The following is a 5,967-nucleotide window of genomic DNA, read 5'->3' on the forward strand; positions in this document are numbered from 1 at the left end:
CAACCGAAGAACTCGTGTTGTGGAAGAAAGCTTTGATATTACCTTTGATGACAACTTTCTTCGGAATTCTGGCCCCTCTCACGTCACAACTCACATCATGGAGTCTGATGCTCCCCCGCCAGGATGTCCAAACCCTCAAACCATTCTCAAGGTTGACTTTGAAACCCTCTTTGGTCCTTCCGAAACTGCTCTTGATTCCGAATGTCGATGAAGACCATCTCTGATTCCAATTTCTCATTCGGAATCCCCAGTTTCTCACAACCTCTCCGGTCTACTTCCGAGCCTACCTCCATTTGATTCTGAACCGTTTCAACCTTCTCAGGTTGAGGGGGAGAATAATAATGAAAATCCCTCTCTTGAATCAAATGTGGATGGCTTCCAAGATGCAGCTGTTGATTTCGATGACTCCAATCCTCTCAACATTGATGAAAATGAAAACTTCTTTGAGTTTCCTTTTGATGATGATGTCAACCTCTCCGGCTCAGAAGTTCAGGGGGGACACCATTCCAATATTCAAATCATTTAGGGGGAGAAAATCAATTCTAATTTTGATGTAGGACCTTCGGCTGCACAAGAACTCCCTCGATTGCATGTTTGGATGAAGGATCATCCTCTGAACCAAGTGATAGGCAATCCGAATGTTGGTGTACAAACTCGATCACCTATCAACATCCAAAATGAATGCCATTTTTCAGCATTCATATCCATGGTTGAACCCAAATCCATCAAGGAAGCATTAGAGCATGCTGATTGGATTAAAGCCATGCAAGAAGAACTGGCAGAATTCGATCGAAATGAAGTCTGGACTCTCGTACCCCCTCCTCAACATCACCCTATTGTTGGTACAAGATGGGTATTTCGCAACAAGCTAGACGATACAGAAGTTATCATCCGAAATAAGGCAAGATTGGTTACTAAAGGTTTTACCCAAATTGAAGGTCTTGACTACGATGCAACTTTAGCTCCTGTTGCACGACTTGAAGCCATCAGAATCTTTCTTGCTTATGCTGCCCACAAAGGCTTCAAAGTTTATTAAATGGATGTTAATAATGCTTTTCTTAATGGTGAACTTGACACTGAAGTATACCTTCAACAACCCCCCATATTTATTAATCTTTCTTTTCCGAACTACTGTTATAAACTCCGAAAGGCTGTCTACGGACTCAAGCAAGCTCCTCGGGCTTGGTACGAGACACTCACCGATTTTCTCAAACGCTCAGGTTTTCAAAGAAGTATACTTGATCCCACTCTATTCAGAAGATCAAATGGAAAGCATCTCATGTTGGTACAAATTTATGTGGACGGCATCATTTTTGGATCTACAAATTCATCTATGGTTGCTGATTTTGCCAAACTTATGGTCAGTCGTTTCCAAATGAGAATGAATCGAGAATTAAGCTTCTTTCTAGGCCTTCAAGTCAAATTGACTAACAAAGGTATTTTCATTCACCAAGAGAAGTACATTTCTGAGCTTCTCAATAAATACTTTATGGACACCTGTGCCTCAGCCAAGGTACCTGTGGGCTTTGGTCACAAAATCTTTGCCGACCCTTCGAGTGTTTCTGTAGATGAAAAGAAGTATCATGGAATGATTGGATCCTTACTCTATCTCACTGCAAGTCGCATAGACATTATGTTCTCAACATGCTTATGTGCCAAATTTCAAGTCAATCCGAAGGTGTCTCATCTTTTGGTTGTAAAACAAATATTTCGGTACCTCAAAGGTACAAAGAACCTCGGAATCTGGTATCCATCAAATGAAAGTTTCCTTCTACAAGCTTAGTCTGATTTAAACTATGGTGGTCTTCAACTCGATAGGAAAAGTACATCAGGAGGATGTCAATTCCTAGGTGGTCGTTTAGTCAGCTGGTCATCCAAGAAACAAAACTGCATTGCTCTCTCTACAGCTGAAGCTGAATACATTGTTGCTGCCAGCTGTACCTCTCAAGTTCTCTGGATGAAATCTCAACTCTTGGATTATGGTTACCGATTTCAACGCATTCATATCTATTGTGATTCTCAAAGTGCCATTGCAATCTCTCACAACCCAATTCAGCACTCCATGATGAAGCACATTGACATTCGGTACCACTTTATTAAAAATCATGTTCTAAATGGTGACATCGAACTTATTTTGGTTCCATCTGATGATGAAAATTTTGATGTCTTTACTAAGGCATTAGACGAAACCAAATTGAATGGTTTTCTGAACAAAATGGGTATGATGATGCCTGATCCTCAATTCTTTTAGGAGACATGTTCTCTTTGATAGAAGTATTTAGAAGAAAAATATGCTCCGAACTCAATAATTTTTTTTCTTCAGAACTATTTTCCCTCTAAATACATAGGATCCTTTTACCTGTCTTTTTTACTAATTACCCCTCGAGTTTTTAAGGTGCACAGTTCATTCTCTTCATCACGACTATCAAGATCGACCATTATCCGGATCGCCATTTCAGAACTCACTCAATAAAGGAATTCCGGAAATCCACTCCGGAAAGGAATTTTCAACTTGCTCCGGAATTTTCAAAATTTGCTGCAGAATTTTTAACTTGCTTCGAAATTTTCAACTTGCTTCGGAATTTTTAATTTGCTCCGAAAATTCAAAGTGCTCCGGAATTCTCAAAAATGCTCTGAAATTTTCAAAATTTGTTCCGAAAACCCTTTTTATCATATATGTTCCGTAACATCCCTTTTATCCTCCAGATCATCCACTGTCCGGAACAATTCATCCGGAATACCAGGAGGTAATAAGATGAAACAGTTTTTCTCAACGGTTACTTTTTAGGAAGATCTTTATCCAATCTTCCTCGTTTTGCGTGACACGACTGCACACTCTCTAAAATGGAAAACAAATTAACGATTACATTCTCCTCTTTTAGACCAATTGCCTTGCCCTTTCACCTCACTTGTCTAATCTTAATTTCCTAACATTAAATGCGACCTGATGGATTTCGAACCCTCATCATTGCCTTTTTCGACCCAACCCATCTTTCCCTACCTATAAATACTTTTTCGCATTTACCTTTACCTCTTTATGATCTCTCAACTCTCAAACCTCCCAAAAACCCTCACAGTTCTTTGTGTTCTTCAAGCCTTCTTCATCTTCATCAATGGAGTCCTCCAACAACCAAGCTTCAACTGCTCCAACTCCCAAGAAATCCATAGCCAGGAAGAAATCATCCAAAGGATCGAAGGGATCATCATCATCTGCAGATCAAGTACCCTTTCTTAGGGACACCACCCAACTGTTCTCCTTGAACCCCCTTGACTACGACAAATCAATCAGGATAATGATTGAGTTCCTTACACATCATCCTTTCTCCATTCCACTTACCAAAATCCCTGATCCTCCACTCCCTCTTTCTCATCTTCATCGTGCATTCACTAGCATCAAACTTGAAGATGATGTTCTGTTAACCTCCATCATCGATGATCGCACCATTCCCGTCTACAAAACAACCTATCTCAAGGCCATTGGAATTTCACCAAATCCTGTTGGTTTCGAAGTGGTGGAACCAATTGCTGAAGAGTTCCAGATGTTTCTCAACTTCATCGGGTACACTCAAGACTATAGGGCAAAGGATTTCAAGAAAACTGCAGTTTCAGGGCTCTGGACCGTCCTTATGCATTTTATCATTCATGGGCTATCGGGAAAGCACGGTGGTACTGATACCCTAAGCAAAGACTGGCTGAATGTGGTATTCAGCATTTACTCCGGATGTAACAACGTTGTGGACCTTCCTGAAGTATTATGGCAAGACTTTTGCAAGTTTTCCATCAAGAGGAAACCGAACGAGATTTCAAGCCCTAGATTTTGGGCCCTTAAGATTGAACAGATCTTCAAGGAACTTAAAGTCCCCATTCCGGTGAGCACCATTCCTCCGGAGGTATGTGTATCTTTTAAACTTGTTAAGGCTTATAGAATTCCGGACCAATCATCTTTTGGTCCCGTCAAACGACTTCCGGACAATATGTTGGCCCTCATTCCTTCCAGATCTCCCTTTTTGAAACACCATATTGAGACCTCGGTTGTGTTCGACCCAACACAGCCTGCCCCGGTCTCAGTTGAGCCTACTCCAGAAGAGGCCATTCCCACTAAGTTCAGACCCAAAGTTAAGCAACTAGCCAAACGAAAGGCTTCACCCTCCAAACCTAAGGCCAAAAAGAAATCCAATGTCAGTTCCCCCTCTCAACAGGAGGGCACCCATGACATTCCGGCTAATTCTAGCCGTCCACACACCCCTCCTGCCCACTCATCTGAGGTACCCATCAATGTTTCTTCATCACAAGCACACACTCACGGGGAGTCTACACATATTCCGCCCTCACCCTCCCAAAAGGGTGATGCCGGTGTTGAACAAAGTTCCTTGCAGCCCCCTGGAACACAACCACGTGTCACATTTGATATTCCCCTTATCTCTTCCACACGCACACACTCAGGAACTGTTGTTCTGGAACCCAAGCATCCAGAAGGAGGAGCAGTCTCTCCAACTTTCAATGCCACAACTGGTCTGATACTCGGAAGGCGTACAAGACGACCAGGTTCTAATGATCCTTTGTGGAAAGATTATGTGAACAGGGCCGCATCAAGACGTCCGGACCTGACTCATGCTCAAGTTGAATCCACTCTTATCTCCATGAGGAACCGGGCTATCCAAAGCAATATGCCCTATGTCCATCTCTTGGACGATGACGAAATCAATGAACTCACTTCGGAACTACCCCCAATCGTCATTTGTCAAAGCATCTTCCATACTGATTCGGAAGAAGAAATCTCAGAAGAAGTTATGTTGGAGGGAGAAGCAACAACAGTTCCAGATGCTCATCTCATGACCTCCATTAACTATCAATCCAAAGCATCCGTATCCAAGTCTGCCTTTGACTTCGGATCCTCCTCCACTACCACTCGGACGACAGCTCCAACTCAAATCTTGAAGAAGACGATGATGCTGCCAAACCGGGTTCCCCCTTCAATCTGGATGCTCACCAACCTCCTTCGCAACATTTGGATTCCGAATCTGAATCCTCCGCTAGTGATCATGTTGACCCTTTTGCCTTACTGGAAATCCGCAATAATGTCTCAGACACTATGGCTAAAGTGTCATCTGTAGAGGCATCCGTAACAGAGCTTAATTCGAAACTGGATCAAAAAGTCTTCAGAATTGATTCAAAACTTGATGCTGTTCTTCAGTCTCTCTCCCATCAGTCCGGACCCTCAGTAGCAGAGAGAGAATCCCAACTTAACCAACTGATTTCCATCCGGGTGAAACACACTGTTGAGGAACTTGATTCCAAGTACGATGCTCTTGTTGACAATTATCTCAACACCATCTCCTCCATGCTCAAGGTTCATGACGATCTTGTGTCTGCTACCAACGACCTAATCAAGAAGAATCATGTTCGTCATGAGAAAAAAATTCAACGATTAGAGAAGGAGATCTGGAAGAAGGATGAGATGAATCTGATCATTCAACAAGTCCTCATCAAACTCCTGCACTCAACTTGGAACATTGTGGATGTTCCGAACAGGAAATTTGATGAGATGATTGCAATCCTTAGCAGCACATTCAAGCATCTCTCCGAACAAACTCCCACTTCTGAACCCTATGACACTCTTAATCTTCAACTCTCCACCGATCTTTATAAGGTGTTCTCTAAACTTGATGCTATCAAGGATGACTTATCGCTTACACCAGTTTCCAGGGTCACCGATGCAAGAGGGGGAGAAAGCCCAAGCAGGAGATGGAAGCCAGCCTCGGGATTCACACTTCGGGATAAGGACCTCGATTCCGAAGAAGAAGATGTTCAATTTGTCTCCGGAATCCTGGGAATTACTGAAGGAAACGAAGGAGATGAAGATTATGAAATTTACATTCCGGATGAAGCTCCCAAAGGAATTCTTGGTCTTCAAGCTCCAAATTTGACTGCTCCGAAGGTGCTATCAGAAGAACAAAAGAGGATCTG

This window comes from Lactuca sativa, chromosome 8 (assembly GCF_002870075.4).
Source record: "Lactuca sativa cultivar Salinas chromosome 8, Lsat_Salinas_v11, whole genome shotgun sequence".
NCBI classification, from domain to species: Eukaryota; Viridiplantae; Streptophyta; class Magnoliopsida; order Asterales; family Asteraceae; genus Lactuca; species Lactuca sativa.